General features: G+C 41.6%; 1 pseudogene; it reads left to right on the top strand.

Annotated features, from left to right (window-relative positions):
- Positions 1-268: 268 nt before the first annotated feature.
- Positions 269-21983, top strand: LOC133762716 (receptor expression-enhancing protein 3-like; annotated as a pseudogene).
- The last annotated feature ends 3808 nt before the right edge of the window (positions 21984-25791 follow it).

Here is a 25791-nt window from a genome sequence, read left to right on the forward strand (position 1 = left end):
CTGGCCTTTCCCCAAAACCTCTGAAGCCACTTGCACAGATCTCAGAAATCAATTTCAGCCTTGCTAATTTTGTTCTCTATCTGCATTCAGTGTATTTTGTATTGCTTATCAGCCACACTGAGAGCTTACTGAAGTCAGGTATCAGATCTTTGGTTTCACTCATGATTTTCATAGTGCCTTGTATATAATAAGGGTTTGCTTAATCCTATGTTAAGACTTGTATTCAGTTGCTGTGATAGAATGGAAGCACTAACTATCCCTTCTGAAAATGCTAGGAGATTTGAAAGTTGATTTCTGGCATAAACGTAAGAACATTGCAAACCCAGATGAAACCTGGAACCTGGGGAGTGAAGCCAAACCAAACATTCTCCTAAGGGACATCATGCATCCATTTGTGGTGGTGTGGGAGGCTGCGATCAAGACGCACATCCTAGGGCCTGCCAAGAGGAGAGGTCTTAAATTATTGAAGCTGGATTCACAGTCTGCGGCACCTTCCGGGTGAGACTGAGCTAGAAATAAACTTGCATTCCACAGTAAGCCCCTGGCACACACCAACATCCGTATACTGAATTATGAAATATTTGTGCCTTGCATATCACTCGAGAGAAGGCAACTGAAGTGAAATGTGCCTGTGTGGATTGTGGTCCTGAGGGCAGGGGAAGACAACCTATCCTGAGAATTGTTAGGAAAAACCTGCCCTGCATCGAACTGCAACATGGATTCACACCGCCTGGGAGTGTATAAAACAACTCAAGGTGAACCTCAGTGTCAACCCCAGATAACCAGGAGGAGTAAATGTTCAACAAAGACTTCAAAGAACCCAGCAGCTTCACTTCTAGGCACTCTGATTTCAAGTCAGAAATCAAAGATACGCACGCAGGCATCTTGACTGAGAACCTGCAGTAAGAACAGAAGGTAATGAATTATCGCATATTTTATGCTCATAATTATTCAGAATCTTAAACTACATGTTGAGTTTAAAGAAACAGGGCAACGAGAAGATAAAAAATAAAGAACTATGAAAAGGTCCAAATCACTTTCCAAAAAAAATATAGGGACCCCAGCGTCAAAATTGTGAGGAGCTAGTTAAGGCACCACTTGCAATGCCAGCATCCCATATCAGAGCACCAAGTGGTTGGTCCACTTCCAAGCCAGCTCCCTACTAATGCACCTGGGAAGGCAATAGAAGATGGCCCAGGTACCTGGACTCCTTCCACCCATGTAGGAGACCCCCATTGTGGCTGTTTGGGGAGTAAACCAGTAGATGCATCTCTTACCTTCTCTCTCTATTGCTCTGCCTTTCAGAATAAATAAATAAACATTTTAAAATAGAGTGCCACTGTTTTACACCTATAACAAGTAAAATAAAGAACCCAATGGGTAGCTTTAAGAGAAAACATTTCTAAAGATAATGAGATATTTTACTAAAATGAAAGCTACTTTTAGCTACATAGCCTGTCATGCTGAACAGAAACAGACCCAAGCAACAACAGAGGAGGTTAGAAGACAGGGAGGGTTGACTGAGAATGTCTCATCACTGTCTAATTGGAGGCCCAGAGAGTGAAGCAAGACATGAAGAGAGGTGAGATTTGGAGAAACAATGACTAAGACATTTTAGACTGGTAAATGATATGAACACTTATATTACAAAAGCAGGTGCACCTCAAGCAGAATAAAAATATAAAAATATAAAGTCAACATTGAGAAACATCATTACAAAATTGCATAACACTGCTATGGGCATAAATGTCTTAATTTTTTTCTAAGTTCTTGCCCCTACCTTCCCAGTGCCACCCAAAGATAAAGATTCAAAGCAAAAGCATAACTACAGAGCACAGTGAGAGCAGGATCTAATCTCCCTGCCTAGTTCTCCCACATCAATACCAGCTAGTTTTCATGGCATTCTCATGGTGCCAACTGTGCAGAATCTCAGAGTGCTAGAGCTGTGGGAGCCATGGCTCCCTCACTTGGATTTCGAAGACTGCTGCCACGAGCCTAGGGTGGTTCCCAGAAAAACCGTGGGGTCAGAGCCATCACAGAGTCCCCTCCAGAGCAATGCCTAATAGAAAAGAACTATCACTTGGAAGCAGGACCAGCACCAAGTCCCCAGAAATGTAGAGCCATCAGCATGCAGTACCAGTGTGGGAAAACTGCAGGTGTACAATTACATTGCATGGGAGTTGAAGCATGCAACTGAAGGCTACAACCATCCAAGTCATGGGTGTAGGGCTGCCTTAAGACTTCTGACAGGTGTAGATTGAGCAAGATCCACACTGGATGATGATACCTTGATCTTGGACTTCCCAGATCCAGAACTGTGAGAAATAAATTTCTGTTCTTTATAAATTAAATGGTCTGTGATATTCTGTTCTAACAGCACAAAACAGGCTGACACTATGCATATCTAAGATAAGAACAGTGTAGCTAGCAAACTGAATTAAACACACAAAGCTAGTGCATTAATCCAGCCAGTGGAGCCTCTGCCTTTTTAGGTATATGTATAAATTTATAGATATAAGGATCCTTCCAAAAGGACTAGAACCCAGTGTGCCGGTGCCACTAGGCAGAGGATTAGCCTATTGAGCCGCGGCGCTGGCACTAAGCATGAATTTCAAAGCTTACCAAAATCAGCTTATATTTAATTCAGTTTTCCATGAACTTTTTGAAGTACTTTATATTGAGCAACTGGGTCATAATACAAATATTAAATGTCTTGATTAATAAATTAGATATCCCTACCTAAAAGATAGAATTCTTGATATTTCTGGAAATTAGAATTTCTCATATAGTCTAATGTTCTTATAAATTAGAAATCAGTAACAAAAGATAAACAGATATTATTTCTTTTAAAATAATTTTTAAATAATTTAAATAATTTGTGGCTCAAATAAGTCATAATTACATTAAACTGCTAAAAGATGAGCAATAATGAAGGTATAGTATTAAAAAAGTGTGGGATTCAGCAAAAGCAGCATTTTGAGGAAAATGCATAACCTCATAATAATATCAGAATAGAAAAAAGATGAACTTGAATGAGCAAAGAATCTAACTTGAGAGGTCACAGAATAAAGGTAGGAAGAAAATATAAAGCAGAGAGTAATTCAATGAAAGTTGACACATTTTGTATACGACTAAGCAATATTAAAATTAATAATAAATGATATACTGCACAAAGCAAATATGTAACAGAATTTAAGCGATGACTTTAGATTAGTACATTTTAAAACTTAGAGGAAATGAACAAGTTAAATTGTAGCATTAAAACCAATACCAAAATACATGGAAAATATAAATAATCCTATAAATTCTTCAACCAATTATATCAGCAATTTAGAATCATTCAATAAAGGAGAAAGTCTCAGATGATTTTTCTCTGCTAGTTACATAATTCCAAGTACTCCAGATGATAAAACTGTAGCACTACACCACAGCTCCTGGGAGAAAACCAATGCAGAAGCCCATCTCATCATGGTTTTAAATAAGCATATTTTTAAATTATGCTAACAAACTGAACTCAGAATATGAGGGAAAGATAATATGCTATATCAAACATGAATGCAGTGTTAATTTAACATTAGCAATCAGGTCATAGAAGTTCTATGCTAAGCTTAAGGTAGAATAATCCTAGGAAATTTTCATTTTAAAAAATCAATTCCTGAGGCAGCAGGTAAACTTGCTGCCTGTAATGCACCATATGGGTGCCAGTTCATGTCCTGGCCACTCCACTTCTGATCCAGTTGCCTGCAAATGGCGTGGGATAGCAGCGGAGATTGGTCCAAGTGATTGGGCCCTTGCCATCCATGTGGGAGGCCTGGATGAAACTGCTGGCTTTGGCCTGGCACAGTCCTGGCCCTTGCAGCCACCTGGGGGAACGAGCCAGCAGATGGAAGGTACCCCACTCTATCTATCCCTCTCTCTATATAACTATTCCAAATAGATAAATAAATTTGTTAAAAATATATAAATAAATAAGCCGGCGCCGCAGCTCAATAGGCTAATCCTCTGCCTAGTGGCGCCGGCACACCGGGTTCTAGTCCCGGTTGGGGCGCCGGATTCTGTCCCGGTTGCCCCCTCTTCCAGGCCAGCTCTCTGCTATGGCCCGGGAGTGCAGTGGAGGATGGCCCAAGTGCTTGGGCCCTGCACCCCAGGATAAGTACGTGGCTCCTGGCTTTGGATCAGCACGGTGCTCTGGCCACAGCACGCCAGCCGTGGTGGCCTTTGGAGGGTGAACCAAAGGCAAAGGAAGACCTTTCTCTCTGTCTCTCTCTCACTGTCCACTCTGCATGTCAAATATGTGTGTGTGTGTGTTTGTGTATAAATAAAACCTTAGCAAACTAAAAGTAGAGGTGAATGCCCTTAAACTGTCAAATTTATTATGTACAGCTTCATACCAAATGGGTAAAAGTACCAAAAACACTTCCTTCATGAACAGGAAAAGTCAAGAGCCAGCATCTATCCACATTTCTAGTCAACCGTTACAACCAGTTTACCATGCAGTTAGTAAAAAGATAGGAAAAATGAAAACAATAAGACAAGAAAAAATGGGGAGGGGAAGAGAAGGTGATAGCTAAAGGGCAATAATTAAGTAGCAAGGGTTTTTAACAAAGTTGACTGATGTAAAAATCATCTACATACAACAGCAACAAACATTTTAAAACTGCAGTTACATGAATGATGCCACTTACATACCCTGAAATTACAAAATACCTAGCAATAAATCTAGCAGAACTTCAAACTGAAAAAAAAAAAAACCCTAATAATAATAAAAAATATAAGTAAGGAAGAGCTAGGGACTGGCCTTATAACATAGCAAGTTAAGCTGCCGCTTGCGACCTTCACGCCCTGGTTGCTCCACTTCTGATCCAGTTCACCGCTAATGTGCCTGGGAAAGCAGTGGAAGGGCAGAAAACGGCTCAAGTGTTTGGGCCTCTGCACCCACTTGCGAGAGCAAGATGAAGCTCCTGGCATCGGGCTTCTGCCTGGCCCAGCTCTGGCCATTGTGGCCATTTGGAGAATGAACCACACTCTTTCTCTTTCTCTCTCTTTTTCCCTCTCTCTCTTCCCCTCTGTCTCTCCTTCTCTCTGTGCAACTCTGCCTTTCAAATAAATAAATCTTTAAAAAATAAGAAAGATCCAAATAAATAAAGAAATAGACAATTGACATGGGTCAAAAGACTCCACAGCTAAAAGACATCAGTTACTTCCAGATATATAATATAATGCAGATCCTCAAAGCTGCTGTGTGGTACTTGATAAGTAGATTCTAAAATACCTGTGGTAGATCTTAAGAGGAAGAATCACTGAGGTACTCCTGAGAAAGAAGAAAAACAAGATGAGGGAGGGGGCCTGTTTCGTCAGACTTATTAAAAAGCCATAAGAATATGAAAATGTGGCATTTGGGCAGGGATGTACCAGTAGACTGACTAAGCGGAGAAGAGAATCTATGCGTTTCTGTGCATGTCAGAAACGTGATATAACAACATGAAGGAAAGCATGAGTTTCTCAGCGATCTGACTTGAGAAAATCAGTCATTCACATCAGGAGAAACAAAGAAATCGGGGCTTTCCTCAACACAACAGTAACACACAAAAATTAATTCCAAGTGCTTTAAAGATCTAAACGTGTAAGCTAAGACCATAAATGTTTACGAATACCTTATGGAAGAATGTATTTATGACTTCAGTATAAAAATTAATTTCTTGAGATTCAAAAAAGGCACATCCTAAAGGAAAAACCAGTCAATATGTTAAAACCAAGAACTTCTCTTTTTCATAAGAAACTGTTTTAAAGTGAACAAAACCCACAAATTGAAGGAATATATTGCAACAAGGATAGCTGACAAAGAAATAGAGTACCAAATACCCAAAGCATTAACACAAACTAATAGAAAGAAGATAACTTGGAGCCAGCACGGTGGCATAGCGGCAAAGCTGCCACCTGCAGTGCTGCCATCCCATATGGACACCGGTTCGAGACCCAGTTGCTCACTTCTGATCCAGCTCTCTGCTGTGGCCTGGGAAAGCAGTAGAAGATAACCCAAGTCCTTAGGCCCCTGCACCCACATGGGAGACCCAGAAGAAGCTCCTGGCTCCTGGCTTCGGATCAGCACAGCTCCGGCCATTGCAGTCATTTGGGAAGTGAACCAGTAGATGGAAGACCTCTCTCTCCCTCTGCCTCTCTTTCTCTCTCTGTATTACTCTGTTTTCAAATAAATAAATAAATATTTTTTAAAATATATATATATAAAAGATAACTCAACAGAGAAATATGTAAAAGACTTGAGAGAATACTTCACACACACACCCAACCACTAATAAAAAATATGAAAAGGTGTTCATTGTTAATCAGAAAAATGCAAATTAAAGCAGCCACAATTAGATACCATCGCATGTCCACCGGACTGGAAAATTTTTCAAAGTCCAACAATATCATGTTGTGCAAGGATATTAGGGAAAACCCATCTATTGCTACAGGGCAACAATCTGGCTTTCTATAGGCATATTGAAGGTGAGCATGCCAGAGATACAGAAATTCCTCTCCAAGGAACACATGCAACATTTGTGCACATGAGGGGCCCCAGGGAATATCCACAAAATGTTCATAGCAGCACCATTTATAATAGCAAAACCTCAGCCAGGAGCCAAAAGCCCAATGACAGGAGAAGGCATAACAATATTGGTTCATTCATACCATGTGGTACTGTACAGCCGTGAAAATAAATGAGCCACAGCCATGAGCATATGGTAGCTCCCTCTCAGGAGAGGATGTTGAGCCGCAGAAAGCGAGATGCAGATGCATACATATGGTGTGATTCCATCAAAATAAAGCCTGAAATTTGCAACGCTAAGCCCTCTTTGCTTTTTTGGAGCTGCGAGTAGAAGTTGTGCTGGTTCTGTACAACAGAGAACCCCTTGAATCGTACAATGCAGATTCTCAAATACATTTGTACAATGACCATGTGACGGTCTCAGCTACAATTGTTAAAACCAGAGAAACACAAGAAAAGGATTGCAAACCTGTAGTGTGTTGGTGACTTCTGAGGAAGGGAGAAAGAGGGAACCAGTGAGAAGTGCTCAAAGGTTATGATAATGTCTGTTTCTTTGTCTATGTGGGATAAATAGATCACCACCTATTGTATTGGTACTTTAGGTTGATTATGTGTGTTTTATAAATGCTGTTTTATAGCTAAACAATATTTAGTAAAAGTAATTTTGAAAATGATTTGAATGGTTGTGGTCCTAGTTGTATGACCTGTCCCATGATCTTAGTCAAATCCTAAGGATTTGTCTGGACCTAAGAGCCCTGTTGTCTTCTCCCTCCTATGAAGGAATCTTTACCTCCAAGGACCATGCAAGCCAGTGGAGACGTATAGAAGCCACCATGGCACAGGCAGTGACACAAAAACAGCTGACTGCAGGGGAAATCTCTACTGGATTACAGGATACCTGTGTGATGTTGAGAAGCTTAATCTGTCTCCAGCTCCTCATCTTCAAACCAGAGATGATATCTACCTTGCCATGTTAAGGGTTAGGGGGAGGGGTGGAAGTACACAGATGAGGAGAAATGTAAATCAGATATAGCATTTCCAGTGGACAAATTGTAGAAACAATCAACATGTTCAATGTTCTTGTGATCTAATCAGTGGTTCATTTACTTCAGAGCTATTCCAGAAAAATAGTTTCTAAATTTTACAATTTATGGGCAAGAGAGTTGATTGCAGTGTTGTCTTGGAAAGAAGAGATACAATCTTTGACACAATAATTATAAATAAATTATGATACATCAGTATTTAGAAATATATTGCATAGTCTTTAAAATGAATACAGTAGACAATGTACTGACATAGGAAAAACCGTAAGTTATACAGCTAAGAGAAAAATACCCTCTGTCACATACATGGAGTCTGAAGTAGAGATCTGGTTTGTTCCAACTAGTAGAGGACAGAGCAGGGACTGTAACCCACATGATGTCATTCTCAAATACTAGTTATTCCTGCTCCAACACACAACCAGCTGTAGAATCTAAAAATATATATCTCAAAGAAACCCAGTAGAAGGTGGGCTACCAGAGGCTGGAGGGATGGTGAGAGGGAAGATGTTGTTGGAAGGACCTAGCACTGTAGGTCAACTGGAGGAGGAAGTTTTACTGGTCCATGACATGATGGAGCCTATAGTTAATAATAAAGTATTATATGTTTTAAAACTGCCAAAATTTTTTTTGATGTTTTCTTCCCGCAAAATGATAAATTAATGAGGTGATAGATCCATTAAGTAGCTTGATTAAATCATTCAGTAATGAAACAATAAATGTAAGCATCACATTGTACCCCATAAACATACACAATTTTAAACATCAATTAAAAATAAATTTTCCAGAAGAAGACTACTAATAGCTCTAATTCTTTCTTTTTCTTTCTCTCCTGCTCTCTCCGCTAAAAGCTTGCTTTTTAGAGTTATTCAAAGTCACAACAGCAATAATGAAAACCTATGACCACTACTTGCGAACGACGCTTTCTTTGCCAGCAGACGCCTGTGTCAGGTGTGAATCAGAGGAGAAGGAGCCGCTGTATGTGGGTCACACGGTTTATCTTCCTTCACATGGTCACCACCTGTCCCGGGCTCTATTTTTTTATGTATGAAAAAATAGATGCCTGGGTTGGAATGTCACATAAGGGCATCTCTGAGGTGCTCCGATGAATAATTTAGTCCTTCTCTAGCCGTTTCAATGGTGCTCAGCCTGTCTTCCCCGTGTGATCATAGAAGCGAACTTGGAGGCTGCTCTGACCCTGTGCCTTTATCTGTCCCCGCCAGTGTCACACTTGTCTGTCTTCCTTTGAGGCAGGTTCAAAGAATGATTAGAAAACTCCCTGGAGAGGTGAAAAAAAAAACATCAAACCATGAAAGTTTTTTTTGTTTTTTTTGTTTTGTTTTGTTTTGTTTTTTTTTAAGACAGAGATAGACAGAGAGCTCCCATTCACTGGTTCCCTCTCCAAGTGCCTGCAACCTGGCCAGTTAGGAGCCAGGAACACAGTCTGGGTCTCCCAAGTGAATGGCAGGTACCAAACTACTTGAGCTCTCCCCTACTGCCTCTTGTGGTCTGCATTAGCAGGAAGCTGGATTGGGAACAGAGCCAGGACTTGAACCCCGATGCTCTGCTATGGGAGCAATCTCTTCACAGCTATACCAAATGCCAGCCACAAGGAGGCATTGAACACAGAGGAGAAACAAGTGAGGTTGTGAGAACCATGCCCCCCTGGGCCCCAAAGACAAAGGTGCCCTCAGAATTAGTAAGGTGATTGGTATTCCCACTTTGCTTTTGGGTTTTGGTCTTGCTTCTTGGAATGAACCACTTTCCAGAAAAACTGGGAGGTTGCCTAAAGTTTTCCTTCCCACTAACCAGTGCCTTTTCCCCAGAAAGGAATGGGGGTGTTGATGTGGGTTTGCATGTGCCTGGGCAGCCAGGAGCAGCTGATGAGTCCAGCTCCAGCATGCACATAAAAAGGAGACTGAAGGGGTATCCCAAAGCCCCTGACCAGTGTATACCTACTCCCAATAAGCCACACAGTGAGTTCATGTTCACATTCTAACCTTGAGATGATGGGTCTGACACTCCAACATTAAGGTCCTACCTGAGGTTTCTCTATTCCTACACAGCAAGGTTAGGGTATGAACTCAGCCTTCCATGATTCCAAAACCCATGGTTTCCCCAAGATGGCTCCTACAGTCATTGGTGGGTCAGAGCTGTTTGGTGCTAGCCTGAATGAAAATCTCTTGGGCAGCATTTCCTGCAAATTCCAGCTGAGTTTGAGAGTTCCCTGAAGTCCAACCTGAGGTTTCCCCAAACACAAAAAGCCCAAAGGGGATTTTAGGGGCACCCAGTCTCACAAGCAGCAATGCATGAGCTACGTGCCAACAGGGGCATCATGGATGGACAGTCCCCTACTGTGCTTTTCCTACAAATGTAGGACAGCTTTGCAAGGAAGGTAGGGAGCCTCGCTACTTCATTGAAGCCCTGTCAGGAGTACAGCAACTAACAGAATGACTGCAACCACTGAATGCAGTAATTCCTACAACAGTGCCAGGAGCAAAACAAACCCTCCAAAGAGTCTGTTTCTAACATGCCAAGAACTACTCTAGGGCCTTGTATAATTTAAGGACCCAAGACCCTGCAAGGTGTGATTGCCTCTGTTCACTTGTGATGAGTCTGAGGCTCCAAACCCATGACCACACACACTTGATCCACTCATCCTGTCCATCTAATGGGTGTGTGGTCTGAGTGATACCCAAAAATGTACAAGGAAAGGCCTTATTTCACCCATCAAGGAGCTGCCAATCAGAAGAGAGGAGCAATAAACTGTGACAGAAAAACAGCCATGGAGAATCTCATCACACAAGCTAGAAGTTGTTTTCAGCCTTGTAAAGCCTACCCCAGGGCATCCTCCCCCTCCCCTCTGCTCCAGCAGCTTCAACCACTCTCTCCTCGGAGCCTTTCTGTCCTCCCCAAAATTCTAGGCACACTCCTACCACACACATAACTTGTGTTTGGAAAAAAATTTGCTCACTTACCTAGAATGATTTTGGCAGCAAAGAATGTGACACCATGTACATGGCCCAAATCTCATCTAGTTGGAGCCCTCATCTCTACTAGTCTCTCTCTCCTGCCCCTTCCCCTCACCTGCTTAAAGGCCAATTCATGGTGGTATATCAATCATATTATTTTTCAACCTGAAAAAGTGTTCCAAAGTAATAGAATAGATAATGGAGCACAGGGTTGAGCCCAGGAACCTGAGTTTGAATATTGATGCTGGCATTAACCCCTTCTGCCAACACCTCTGAGCCCTGGCTTGCCCTTCCAGAAAATGTGAGGATTCAACTACCTGGACCCCAAGACTCTCTCCTCCAGCGCCCAAAGTCTATGAAGCTAAGAAGAACCACACGGTGAGGCTGGCACTACGGCACCCCCCCACACACACTGGCAAAGGATGATATTCAGCCCAGGCATCAGGTGCAAAGGGAGCCCTTGAGTAATGACTTTACAGATAGGCACCGGGGTGTCATAAACTTCCCTTGCCATTCTCCAAGTTATAATTCCACCTCATTGTCACTAACTCCCTAGTTCCCGCAGTAATTTCATTTAATTTTATGGCCCGGCTCCTCCAAGCCTTCCCAGTCAGATAAGCAGGTCTGACAGCACTGAGGACGATGCCAGGCCATGATTTGTGAGGCTGGGAGCAGTGTACAAACCAGAGAGATCAACAGCACAGGGCGGGTTGACTGACCTCTAGAGACGAGAGCCAAGGCTCCTACCAAGAAAAAACCATCAGATCGGGGAGGCCGAGGCTGGCTGGGGTCGGGGCAGAGGTTGTGCTCACCAAAGGCACGCGGACTGGCTCAGAGATCATGAGCTGGGCACCAACATGAATGGGCAGGATCTGGTCATGAGTCCAAGAAAGGAGCCATGGACCAGGTCATCCCCTGTAGGATGCCTGCAATGTACAAGCACAAGAGCAGAAAGGGATGGAAGAAAGGGAGTTGTCACTCATAACTGTTGTGAATGAAAGGGGCAGGCACTGCTTGATTCAACTGTGTGGGAACAGGTTACTTAACCTACCTGAGCCTTAGCAACTCCCCAGGGCTGCAGTGGGGACAGTAGCAACTATTTTTGGAAGTGTTGTGAGTATATTTACATCAAGCATCAGCCGTGACCCCAATGTAGCAGTCATAACAGTGAACAAGAGAGGGCATCCTCAGGTCCAGGCAGCCTCTAGCTGCAGAATTTCGGGCCAGGTTCCAGACAAGTGGACAGCTGAGAGGGCCTCCTGATGTATACACATTTAGCTTGTCCAGTGCATCTATGAGTTTAAGGCAGATCTTGGGTGTGCCTTATTCTGCCTTCTAGCTCCAAGGAAGAACAAAGAACCTGAGTAGGAAGGCCTCAGGAAAGACTTGAAGGGTGGAGGGGGCACCCAGAGCACTCAGAGGTTTGTGGATAAACTGCCTCCAATCAGGCCTCTGAGTGGGGAGGAGGGGCCCAGAGGGGAAAGGCCCATTTTCTCCTATCTTGTCCCATTGTGAAGGGACACAAGCCTGTTCACAAATACCTCTTGCCAGGCATTCTAAGGTTGGAATTTGTGCATTGGAAGCACGATGACATAGTTGTCATCCCAGATTTCTGCTGGCTGAATCCAGCACCTTAGGAACTGATCTATACAAAACCTTCCAAGTTAACGACACTTCTGAGATGCAGGTGTAGATTAGTACAAAAATCACCTGTGGGAATCATTAAGCAACCTTATTAAAAATACATGTCTGCTTTAGAAGCAGATCTGAGGGCTGCAGCCACGGCTTACAGTAGCAGCATCCCATATTAGAGTGCCAGTTCAATTCCTGGTAGCTCTCCTTCCCAACAAAGCCCTTGCTAATGTGCCTTGGAAGGCTATGGATGATAGTCCAACTATATGAGCCCCTGACACTCATGTGTGAGACTGGTAAGGAGCTCCTGGCTCCTGGCTTGACTGTCTCTGACTTGGCTGTTGAGGTCATTTTGGGAGTGAACTAGCAAATGGGAGGTAGTTGGCTCACTCTCTCTCTCTCTTCGAATAAATACTTCTTTGAGAAAGAAATCAAAAAGAACCAGATCTCCCCATGCTTAAGGGGAATGTTATGAGTGAGCCAACCATACCTCTGCTTTAAGGACAGGGCCAGGTGTTCAGCCCAGAACCTGAATCTACCTCCAGAAAAACTGTGCTGATTTCCCAAGGCCTAAGACCCTACTTCTGAATCACAGCAGCTCTGGCCCACAAAGAACACTCATGTCTCAGAGGCCCTAATTCAATCACTCCCCAATGGCATCCTGAGTACGGATCTTCATTATACCAAGGCCTAAGCCTCAAAGGACGATACCTCTCACTCTCTCCACTTTGTGGGAAGTGCACTGCAATTAACATCACTAGACCCTCTCACACCAGGCTATGTGCTCCACACTCAACAACTAGTGACCTTGTACTGCCCAGATTTTTTCTGCCATATCCACCAAATCTATTGGTTTTACCTAAAACCCACATCTTGGCATATACTCACATATTGGTTTAAAACAAACAACAAACCAAAAAATGCCTTCTCTCACAAATAAAATCACAGCTATCAAGGGGTGAGTGCTGTGGCATAGATGGAAATGTGGCATAGTGGGTAAAGCCTCCACCTGCAGAGACTGCATCCCATATGATGCCAGATCATGTCTCAGCTGCTCCTCTTCCAATCCAGCTCTCTGCCATGACCTGGGAAGCAGTAGAAGGTGGCCCAAGTGCTTCAGCCCCTGCTTCAGTCCCCTTGTGGGAGACTGGAAGAGGCTCTGGGCTCCTGGTTTTGGATCAGCCCAGCTCCAGCCATTGTGACCATCTGCAGAGTCAACTGGCAGATGGAAGACCTTCTCTCTGTCTCCCTCTCTCTGTCTGTAACTCTACCTCTCAAATAAACAAATAAAAATCTTAAAGAAAAAAAATCACAGCTACCAAGCATAACACATTTTTTATCTTTTAGCTGAACCTGCCATTTGCAAATATGTCCTGTTAAAATGTAAAGGAAAATGCAGTATCTGATACAACCTTGAAAATGATACTCTCAGGATTGCTTTCCAATCTGAACGAATTTGCGTGATTAAGAAGTAAAATCAAGGAGCTGATCCATTTCTTGTTCCAAATGCAGCAAATCCTCTTCCTATAGTCATGATTACAAAGTTTTTTCTCAACAAAGAGGAATGATATAGTTGGAGTTGATTCCTGGAGAGTAAGGGCTGTGGAATCAGGGAAGAAATAACAGTACGAACCCTAGGAAATGGGTTTGGTGTGCCAGGCACAATGTGAAAACTTTGAGCCCATCTTGGTTAATAGCTCTCAACCTGAGTGATTTTTTGCCTACCAGGGGCAATGTGTTGCCTAGAGACATTTTTGGTTGTCGTAATTGGGAAAGGAGGAATATTACTGGCATCTAGAGAGTAGAGACCAGAAATGTTGCTAAACATTCTAGCTCCCCACAGCAGAGAATTAGTCCAAAATCTCAGTAGTGTCATGACTGCAAAACTATGGCTTCCAAAGTCAAGTCATGGCTGCCCTTATTTTCCAGATTGAGAAACTGAGGCTCAAAGAGACCTAATCACTTCCCAAAGATCAATAAGTGAAGGAGACAGAATTCGAGCTGAGAGCTATCTGGTCTCATGCTCCATAGTCAACTCTAGGAAGTCACCATCGTAGCCATCAGGAATATGTTGCAGCTAACAGAAAGATGTTTGCATGACCCATCTTTAGCATCAATTCAAGATATGTAATTAACCAGACACCTTTAGGGAAGCTGATAGGAACATACACACACACACACAATAAAGCTAAGCAGCACTGATTTCACAGCTCTCTTATCAAATTGCCATTTGGCATTAATCAGATCACTGAACTTCTCTAAAATTTTCATCATTTCAAGAAAGCAATTCACACTGAGGTTACAAGTACTAAGACAGACCTATTGTTATCATACTTGTCTGGAATCCTTCTAACTAATTAATCAGTATATGGATTTATTGGGCCAATCTAAATTTGTATGTGCATGTTGGGAGAGACCATGCCTTAACTCAAAGGAATAAAAGTTGTGACACTGCTGAGTTTAGGGTATTCTATCTGTCCTAGAACTGCTATATCCATCTTGGCAACAAGTGGACAGACTGGATGGATCCCAACACACTGCGAACTCAGGAACGCTACCTTGATCCATAGCCAGGCTCACTACTGCCTAGTGAGGGCTCTGCACCTGCTGTGGAATAGCATAATGCCATGGCATACTTTATAGATTCTTTGCCTTCTGCTACAAAGAACATTGCTACTAGGCCAAAGAGTTTGGACTAACTTATAGGCAATATAGGACTCTTGAGGTTTTTGTGGTTTTATAATGAAATGAGTTGGAGCATATTTGATGTAAATAGGTTTTCAGATAACATTTGAAACAGCATGATTGTTTACATAGAAAAACCTAGGCAAACCAAAAATAAAAACAATGATGAATTTCTACACCTAGTAAATGAGTTAGCAAGGCTACAAAATAAAAAATCATACACAGGCCGGCACCGCGGCTCAATAGGCTAATCCTCCACCTGCAGCGCCGGCACACCGGATTATAGTCCTGGTCAGGGCCCTGGATTCTGTCCCGGTCGCTCCTCTTCCAGTCCAGCTCTCTGCTGTGGCCCAGGAGTGCCGTGGAGGATGGCCCAAGTGCTTGGACCCTGCACCCGCATGGAGAAGCACCTAGCTCCTGGCTTCGGATCAGTGCGATGTGCCGGCCACAGTGGCCAATGGAGGGTGAACCAATGGCAAAAGGAAGACCTTTCTCTCTGTCTCTGTCTCTCTCTCACTGTCCACTCTGCTGGTCAAAAAATAAAAAAATTTTAAAAATTAAAAAAATAAAAAAGGTCATACACAAAAATAATTTCATTTTCAATAAATGGCAACAAATAATTTAAATAGGAGTTTTTCAAACTCTACAAAAATAGCATTGAAGAGTAAATACTTAGGAATAAAGTGAAAGATGATTTAGATCTCCTTGAAAAAATAGCAAAAAGTCCTGAGAGACATAAACGATCAACTAAATACATTTTTATCATGTTCAGGGATTAGAGGAATCAAAACGTGTAGATTGATTGCCCTCAAGTTAATCATTTTAAGGATTTATTTATTTATTTATTTCAAAGGCAGAGTGACAGAGAAGAGACATAGAGAGATCTTCCATCCTCTGGTTCACTCTGTAGATGGCCATAACAGCCAGGGCTGGGCCAGTCTGAAGCCAGGTGCCAGGAGTTTTTCCCAGGTCTCCTATATCGGTGGTAGGGGCCCAAGTACTTGGGCTATCTTCTGCTGCTTTTCCCAGGCCATTAGCAGAGAGCTGGGTCAGAAGTGGAGCAAGCAGCATAGAAACCGGCACCCATATGGGATGCAGGAATTTCAGGCGTCAGCTTTACTTGCTACTCCACAATGCTGGCCCCTCAAAGTAATCATTCTTTTTTTCTTTTAAGGATGTATTTATTTTATTTGAAAGGCAGAGTTACAGAGAGGCAGAGGCAGAGAGGGAAAGAGAAAGGTCTTCCAACCACCAGTTCACTCCCCAGATGGCCACAATGGCCGGAGCTGAGTTTATTCGAAGCCAGGAGCCAGGGGCTTGCCCCAGATCTCCCAAGTGAGTGCAGGGGCCCAAGGACTTGGGCCATCCTCCATTCTTTCCCAGGTCACAGCAGAAATCGGATCAGAAGTGGAGCAGCTGAGACTTGAACCGATGCCACATGGGATGCTGGCACGGCAGGCAGCAGCCTCACCTGCCATGCCACAGCACCAGCCCCATGTAATCATTGTTAAATACGCACAGAGCACCCTTTTCTCCATAGCCAAGACCTGTCCTCAAGAGAAACTACTTTACCAGAGTCTGATCTGTCCTAGAGGAAGGACCATTAGACACCTCCAAACCCAACTAGCCTTCCTTTATCACATACAGAAAAATATGCAAAAGCCTAGGAAATGTTTCTGAAGGTCACAGGCCAAGGATTCAGGCCCCTAGAACAAAAACTGACATTTAATCTTAAAGATTATATAATGCTTTCCAGCCCCAGTGTCAGCAAGATTCAAGTACACTTACAGTGCATTATGTTCAAAAGATCTAAAAGACACAGAGCCCTTAAAGAGGAATTATTAGGGAAGCAAAAATCCACAAGGGAGAAAAAGCAAACAAGGAACTTGGAAGGAACTAAAGCTTCTGACATCTGTAGCTGCAGCAATTGCTAAACACAGCCCATATCTGAATCAGATTAATATTAATTATTATTGAGTCATAATCTGGTTAATATAGAAACTCATACTAAAAATCTGCTTACTTCCATTTACGTGCAGATACATCCTGCATGGCTTTCAACAAAAAAATGACAACTCATGCTAAAAGGCAAGAAAACCCATCTGAAAAAACAACATAAGCGTGAGGATGATACTGAACTAGGACATAAATTCTGGGTCTAACAGGGAGAGAATTTAAAATAACTATAATGTGTGAAGTAGTTTATGGATAAATCAAGCAATCGATAAGCACAGAGGGGTAGAGTGAAAAGAGAGATGTCAACTCTAAGTATCAAAACTGCTGGTAATCAAAACACTGTAAAAGAAATCAACAGTGTCTTTGATGGACCTATCAGTCGACTGGACAAGGCTGAACAAAGAAGTAGTGACCTTGAAGATATGTCAATAAAAACTCCCCAAAATGATAAGTCAAGAGAAAAAGAGTTTTTAAAAAGTAAAGAATAATCAAGAACTGTGGGACAGTTACAAAATGTGCCAGTAATGTATAAATGCTATGCCATAGGAGGAGAAATAGAGAAAGATGAAGAAGAAATTTGTGACATAACAATGGCTGAGAATTTTCCAAAGTTTCAACAAATACCAAACCACAAGCCCAGAAATCTCAGAGGACACGTGGGATAAACTTTTTTGAGATACCTAAGTCTGTAACTGCAGACAAATCAGGATAAACTTAAAAATTGAAAGAAGCCAGAGAGGAAAATCACCCTACATATCCAAGAACAAGAATAAGAAGTTCACTGAAGTGCTATTTAGAGACTGTGATGGCAAGAAGGAAGTGAAACCAAACATTTAAAGCGGAAAAACAAATAAAACCTAGAATTCTGAATCCAATGGCATCTTTCACATGTGAAGGAGCGAGAACACAACATGTTTCTCACAAAAAAAAAAAAAAAAAAAACAGAGGGACCATGTCACCAGTATTCCTTCCTTTGGAAGGTCTTCAGAGAGAAGCAAAGGATAAAGGTAAAAAATTTAGAGCTATACATAGAAAGGAAGAGTGTCAGAGATAGAACAAAAGAGGGTGTGTTATGGGAATATGTTTCCCAGGTTTTATCCCAAGTTGTTGCCCCACGTGAAACAAGAATTCAAAGCAGAGGTATAAATAACATTCAGCTCAGTTTATTTAAAGTGTGAATGCAGATAACCCCAGGAGGAGAAAAGCTCCCCGGGAGAGGGCCAGGGAGCTGCCCAGGAAGGCAGAGCATTGGAGAAGGCAAGAGAAGGGCCAAAAAGGAGGGAGCCAGGAAGGGTTGCTCTGAAATCCAATCGACCCTTTTGTGGGGTCAGAGATGGGGCCCTAATTGAATACACAAACAGGGTGGAGTTTGGGTGGAGTTCAGTACACGTGAAGCTCTCTGGGAGCTTCATGGCATCTCCATGTGGAGTTTAGCTCCTATGTGTTCATCAACACATGCAATCCTGCCCAGGCCTAGAGGGAATGCAGGTGCACCGAGGGAAAGTGAGTGTGCTAGATTGACATGCAAGGGAGTGGAGCTACAGCGTAGGGCTGGGACACAGAAACCGTTAGAACATCTTTCAGCTCCTTTTCCCCCCACTTCCTGCCGATTGCCCCTATCAAGTTAAATAGCGAATAAGGCAAACTGTCTTTCTCTATCCTCATACTTATTGCTTTTATGTGTGGGTTTATCTCACCAAGAATGCTCCTATGTGTGGATTCATCTCACACCAAGAAATTCTACAGTCTGCATCTGGATGTCCAATAACTCAATGCTGACAGTGGAGTTAGCACGACTGCGTAATCTGCAGGCTCAGTTCCACAAGCCTGCCCCCAACTTCAGATGTCAATCACATGTAGTGGATCCCCAGGTTAGGTTCACATAACCTCTGTCCACCTTGGCTCCAAATCAGAGGATCTTGTCACCCCTTTCTTGGGTTCAACCGATTTCTACAGAAGCTCACTTATGTTACTTATGTCTCAAATGACAGCAGTGTTCAAGGAAAAGCATGGAGGAAAGGGCACGATGCTTCTGCACCCCCTGGGGGTGTGCCACCCTTCTAGCACCGCCATTTGTTCAGTAACCAGGAAGCCCTCTGAATCCCACCTCTGCGTGTGTAGTGTTGGGGTGGGTGGGGGAAGCTTTACTATGTAGGCACAACTGATTAGACAATTGACCACTGGAGGTCCAACAGGGAGGGGATAGTAGGACTGAGAGTTTCAACCCTCTAACCACAAGACAACCTCCTACCAGCCCAATGATACAGCTCTCCCGAGCTATCTGGCATCTTATTAGCCCACAAAGTTCATTTATCACTTTAGCAATTCTAAACATTCTAAGAACTGTGTTTCAGACTATGGGAATAAAGACCAGTGTATACATTTCTTATTATATGACGAGATCACAAAATTGAAATAAAAATAGTTTTCTTATTCTAAACCCTATAATAGTTACATTAACTATTTATTCAAACTAATTATGGCAGCCATGCATGGGGGGGATTGTAGCTTAAGGCTAAGGAAGATGACTATGTCATGTTATAAGGGAAAGGAGGGAGGAAATGGGAGCATCCTCTTTTTTTTTTTTTTTTTTTTTTTTTTGGACAGGCAGAGTTAGACAGAGAGAGAGACAGAGAGAAAGGTCTTCCTTTTCCGTTGGCTCATCCCCCAAATTGCTGCCACAGCCGGCGGGAGCATCCTCTTACAAGGTAATTTCATTACCAATGAAGTATAGTGTCATTTGAAATTGAACTTAAATTAGTTGTGAATGTCTATTGCAAACCTTGAGGCGTTAACTTAAAAAATTAAAGAACTATGGTTGATATACTAAGAGGACAGAGAAATGGAATCCTATAAAATGCTCAATTAAAGTCAGAGAAACCAGAAAATGAGAAAAAGACCTTCAAAAGGAAAAGGGAAATAAAATGGTTACAAATATCATAGATAGTGGCCGGCGCCATGGCTCAATAGGCTAATCCTCCGCCTAGCGGCGCCGGCACACCGGGTTCTAGTCCCGGTCGGGGCACCGATCCTGTCCCAGTTGCCCCTCTTCCAGGCCAGCTCTCTGCTGTGGCCAGGGAGTGCAGTGGAGGATGGCCCAAGCCCTTGGGCCCTGCACCCCATGGGAGACCAGGATAAACACCTGGCTCCTGCCATCGGATCAGCGCGGTGCGCCGGCCGCAGCGCGCTACCACGGCGGCCATTGGAGGGTGAACCAACGGCAAAAGGAAGACCTTTCTCTCTGTCTCTGTCTCTCACTGTCCACTCTGCCTGTCAAAAATAAAAAAAAAAAAAACAAATATCATAGATATTAATCCCAATAAATCAGTCACAATTTCAAAGATGAATGGTCTAAACATATATTTTTAAAAAAGAAACTGAAAGTGTATTTTTAAAGTGACCAAACTACCTATTATCCACAAGAAATTTGCTTTAAATATGAAGACACAGATAGAATAAAAGGAAAGGAAATGGTGAGAAATTTATCAAGATAGTACTACCAGAAAGAAAACCAGATGATTCATATTAATTTATTAACAGAAAACAATGTGTAGTGTTTAAGGCACTAACTCTCCAAAACTATTTAACAATCCTTAACATTTGTGCCTAACAACAAAGCATCAATATAGTGAGGAGAAATCTGATAGAACTACAAAAGAAAAATAAATAGAAAATCATATTATATTTGGAGATTTAAATATTCCCCATCCCAAACTGAGCGATCCAGCAGGGAGGAAAATGGAAGGATACAGACGAACAGAGCAGTCCATTCGTTTACTGGATCTCATTGGTATCAATAAAATGGTCTACTTAACCACAGCAGAATATAACAACTCTTCTCAAGCTCCAGTTGAACATTAACTAAGACGCATAATTTTACGGCTCATAAAAAACACTTTCACAAATTTAGAAGAATAGAAATCATAACATGTCTGCTTTTCAGATTACAGGACTAGAAATCAATTCAGGAAGAAATCTGGAAAATTCCAAAATACTTGAAGATTAAGCAACGGTCCCAAATAACACATGGATCAATGAAGAAGTCTCAAGAGAAATCTAAAAATACTTTAAGCAAAATGAACATCTAAAGAAAACATTAACATTTATTGGATACAGCAAAAGTAGTACTTGTAGGAAATTTTATAGAATTAAATGTATACATTATAAAAGAAGAAAGATCTGAAGTTAATAATATAAATTCCCACCATAGGAACTATAGGAAAAATATAAACCCTTAATAAGGAAAAATAATTGAAATTATGGCAGAAATCAATAAAACTGAAAATAAGATATCAACAGAGAAAATCTATGGCATCAAGAGCTGTTGTTTTAAAAAGATTAATAAAGTTGATTAACCATGTCTGATCAAGAAAGAAAAAAGACACAAATTACTAATATCAGAAATGAGGAGGCCATGATTATTGATTGTATGAATATTAAATGAATAAAATGGATCCCTATGTGCACCTATATGCTCTCAAGCCTGCTAACTTAGATGAAATGGAACCATTCCTTGAAAGTTGCTATCTTTCCAGGAGAAACAGAGCTGACACTGGGCCCAGCTCTGAGGGCTCCAGCTCAGTCCCTGTGATAAAGGAGTGAGCTTCATATACAGAAACTGCCTTCATCCATTTGTTTCTGCAAAGGAAAAGGAGATCGATGATTATTTCGCCCAAGAAAAGGAAACAGGCTATGAGACCGTGGCACATTTTGGACTGCAGGGCTTAACCTTAGCAGCTTCTGCTGCTGCCACTGCAGCAGTGCAGAGCCAAGGCGCTGTAACAACGTTTAAGAAGCTTCAGCATGCATGACTTAGCACCATCCAAGGTGATGAGCCTGCGGGACAAAGGCCGTATGAGCCTCTACCAGAAGGGAAAAAGAGGAGCGAAGCAGGCCCCAGCGGAGCAGCAGGTTACGGAATTCCGCTGAATGACACAGAAGAGAAAAACCAAGGAAGAGGCGCATGGGCCAATTCACGTGATGAGATGTTAACGCATAAAGAGCTTCAATGATCACAGAGCGTGAAACCAGGGAAAGCCGTGAAAGGCCGTGAGGAGATGCTTGAACGTGTCACTAAAATACAAAGTGAAGAGCCCACAGGCGTATTTTCAGCCATCTACACATTGGATATCCCAAGATGAACCATATTAATAAATCAACTTCATTTTCTAACAGATATTCAGGATTTACATGTTGAAATCATTGTTTTGTTTTGTTTTTTTTAATTATGGCAGTGATAGTATTTACTTTCATGAATGGAAAGAATTTTTATTTCTTTTTTTTTCTTTTTTTAACTTTTATTTAATAAATATAAATTTCCAAAGTACAGCTTTTGGATTACAGTGGCTTCCCCACCCCCAATAACTTCTCTCCCACCTGCACCCCTCCCATCTCCCACTCTCTCTCCCATTCCATTCACATCAATTCATTTTCAATTCTCTTTATATACAGAAGATCAATTTAGTATATACTAAGTAAAGATTTCAACAGTTTGCACCCACACAGAAACACAAAGTGTAAAGTACTGTTTGAGTAATGTGTTTTACAATATGAATTTTTATTTCTTAAACAATGCTTCCAAATACTGACTACTGAAGGGAGTTAGGCAAGGTTAACTCACATACGTTCAGAAGTAATAGAAAGTCATGTTCTGTTTGCAAGTTCATCAACAACCTTGAGTGCCCGGGATAGGAGATGAAACACACCCAGCATACACTTGAAGAGTCTTTTTTAAGGATCAAGACGCATCAGCCTTTGTGGTATTGTACTGTTTCCCTCCATTTATGTTCTATCACATGAGGATAATATGTAAGTGGCCCCCTGATCTGACAGTGATGTAATAAAAACATAATGTAAAATAATAAGGTTTTATAAGCAGTCTTTAAATTTTTCTTTTTATAGTACTTTCTAGTTTTTCTACCATCTGAAAGTTTTTTAAACAAATATTTGAAAACCAGTTATCTATTGGTGCTTGGTTAGTTGTCACCAATCAGGGAGAACATATGATATTTGTCCCTTTGGGACTGGCTTATTTCACTCAGCATGATGTTCTCCAGATTCCTGAATTTTGTTGCAAATGACCAGATTTCATTGTTTTTTACTGCTGTATAGTGTTGAGGTTGATTTCTTTTCTGAGAGGATTCGTTCTGAGAGGAGGCGCGTGGTGGGGGCAAGAGGTGTAGCATCACCACACAGCCCCAGGGAGTCAGGTGAAAGCAGGCCTGAGGCAAGCAGCCTGCAGACTCGTTTATTTCAGTTGCTACAGCTGCCTATATAGCCAAGGCAGCCAATCTAGTCAAGGGGCAGTCTGTTCCCTAACCAATCACAGCCTGTTGCAAGGCAGTTTCCAAAGCCATCCAATCACAGCCTGTCGCCAGTCAGGCTCTTGTTGCCAGGCAGTTTCTGAAACCATCCAATCACGGCCTGCTGTCAGTCAGGCTCTGTTGTCATGTGGTTTCCGAAGCCAGCCAATTACGGCCTGGTGCCAGGCAGTTTCTGTTGTCAGCAGCCATCACCTCAGCGGCCATCTTGGCATGACCTTTTCACCTTCTCATTCCACCACAGTATAGTATTCTATGGAGTACATGTCCCATAACTTCTTTATCCAGTCTACTGTTGATGGGCATTTAGGTTGATTCCAGGTCTTAGCTATTGTGAATTGAGCTGCAATAAACATTAAGGTACAGACAGCTTTTTTGTTTGCCAATTTAAAAAACTTATTGAAGTGAAATGGACACTATGAGAAACAGGGACTTGATCAGCCCTTGTCGTGACTGTTGATGTACAACTCAATACTTTATCCCTTTTAGTATTGTTTTTTTGTTCTACTTAATACTATTGGTTGAACTCTATAATTAACACACAATTATTCTTAGGTGTTTAAATTTAACTGAAAAGTGATCCCTGTTAAATATAAGAGTGGGAATAAGAGAGGGAGGAGATGTACAATTTGGGACATCCTCAATCAGACTTGCCCCAAATGGTAGAGTTAGAAACGTGCCAGGGGATTCCAGTTCAATCCCATCAAGGTGGCATGTACCAATGCCATCTCACTAGTCCAAGTGATTAATTTCACTTCACAATTGATCATAATGATAGGACTAAGAGTCAAAGAAATCACATAAACAAGACTAGTATCTGCTAATACTAACTGATAGAATTAAAAAGGGAGAGAACGATCCATCATGGGAAGTGGGATACACAGCAGACTCATAGAATGGTAGATGTCCTAAACAGCACTCTGGCCTCAGAATCAGCCCTTAACGCATTCGGATCTGGCTGAAAAGCCCATGAGAGTATTTTAGGCATGGAAAACCAAAACACTCTGGCAAAAAAAAAAAAAAAACTAAATGAAAGATCTCTGCAAGTGAGATCTCTGCGAGTGAGATCCCAGTAGAAAGAACAGGTCATCAAAGAAGGAGGTACCTTTCTCTGAAGGGAGGAGAGAACTTCCATTTGACTATGACCTTGTCTAAATAAGATCAGAGTTGGCAAACTCAAAAGGCCTCCATAGCCTTGGCAACTCATGACAAGAGCCTAGGGTGATTACTGATGCCATAAACAAGAGTGGCAATTTGTTAAGTCAACAACAGGAGTTACTATGCACTTACTCCTCATGTAGGAATCTGTCCTTAATGTGTTGTACAATGTGAATTAATTAATGCTATAACTAGTACTCAAACAGTACTTTACACTTTGTTTTCTGTGTAGGTGTAAACTGTTGAAATCTTTACTTAATATATGCTAAATTGATCTTCTGTGTATAAAGATAATTGAAAATGAATCTTGATGAGAATGGAATGGGAGAGGGAGCAGGAGGTGGGAAGGTTGAAGGTGGGAGAGAAGTTTTTTGGGGGAAAAAGCCACTGTAATCCATAAGTTGTGCTTTGGACATTTATATTTGTTAAATAAAAATTTTAAAAAAGAGAAGTAATGACCTGAACAGCCCTGCTTTGACTATTGAGGAACAGTTTTGTTTTTTCTTTTCTCTTCTTCATACTATTTGTTGAGCTATTTACTTAATATAGAGTTAATCATATGTGTATAAAGTTAATTGAGGATGCATCTCATGAAAAAATAAGAGTGGGAATAAGAGAGTGAGGAGGAAGTTTGTTACTGCAAAGCTGTATAGTTCTGCATACATTCCTATGGACTTACTTCTAAGGGTACAGTTTTTTTAAAAAAATTCCCATGGGACCCCCAAATCAAGTTGGTGGTAAAAATGCCATCTTAAGGTGTTAAAGTGAGCATATTAAATGTTAAAGTGATCATATAGATAGGATTAAGTGTTAAAGGGATCATATAATTAAGATCAAACATCTGGTAATAATAATAGATAGAATTAAAACAGAGAGAATGTTCCAACATGAGAAACAGTCCACAGAGCAGACTCATAGAATGACAACTGCTTTAAATAGTATTCTGACCACAGAATCCACAGAATCGACCCTTAAAGCATTTTGGTCTGGCTGAAAAGCCCATGAGAGCATTTCAGGCATAGAAAGCCAAGACACTGTAGCAAAAAATGTCCTACATGAAGGATCTCTGTGAGTGAGACCCCAGTGGCAAGAAGTGGGCATCAAAGAATGATGTACTTTTCTCTGAAGGGAGGAGAGAACTTTCACTTTGCTTATGGCCTTGTCTAAATACTGACAGAGATTCTGGATTCAGAAGGTTTCCATAGCCTTGGCAGCTCATGATAAGAGCCCCGAGTGATCACTGACATCATGTATAAGAGTGTTAGTTGTTAAATTAACAACAGGAGTCACTGTGCACTTACTTCCCATGCAAGACTTCCGTCCTCAATGAGTTGTATTATGAGAATTAACTGTAAAACTTGTTCACAAATCGTTTTGTGTGTGTGTGTGTGCAAATTCTTGAAATCTTTACTTAGTACAGAGTTGTTCTTCTGGGTAAAAAGTTAATTGAAAATGAATCTTAATGGAGAATGGAACTGGGA

The sequence above is a fragment of the Lepus europaeus genome, chromosome 1 (genome assembly GCF_033115175.1).
Source record: "Lepus europaeus isolate LE1 chromosome 1, mLepTim1.pri, whole genome shotgun sequence".
Classification (NCBI taxonomy): Eukaryota; Metazoa; Chordata; class Mammalia; order Lagomorpha; family Leporidae; genus Lepus; species Lepus europaeus.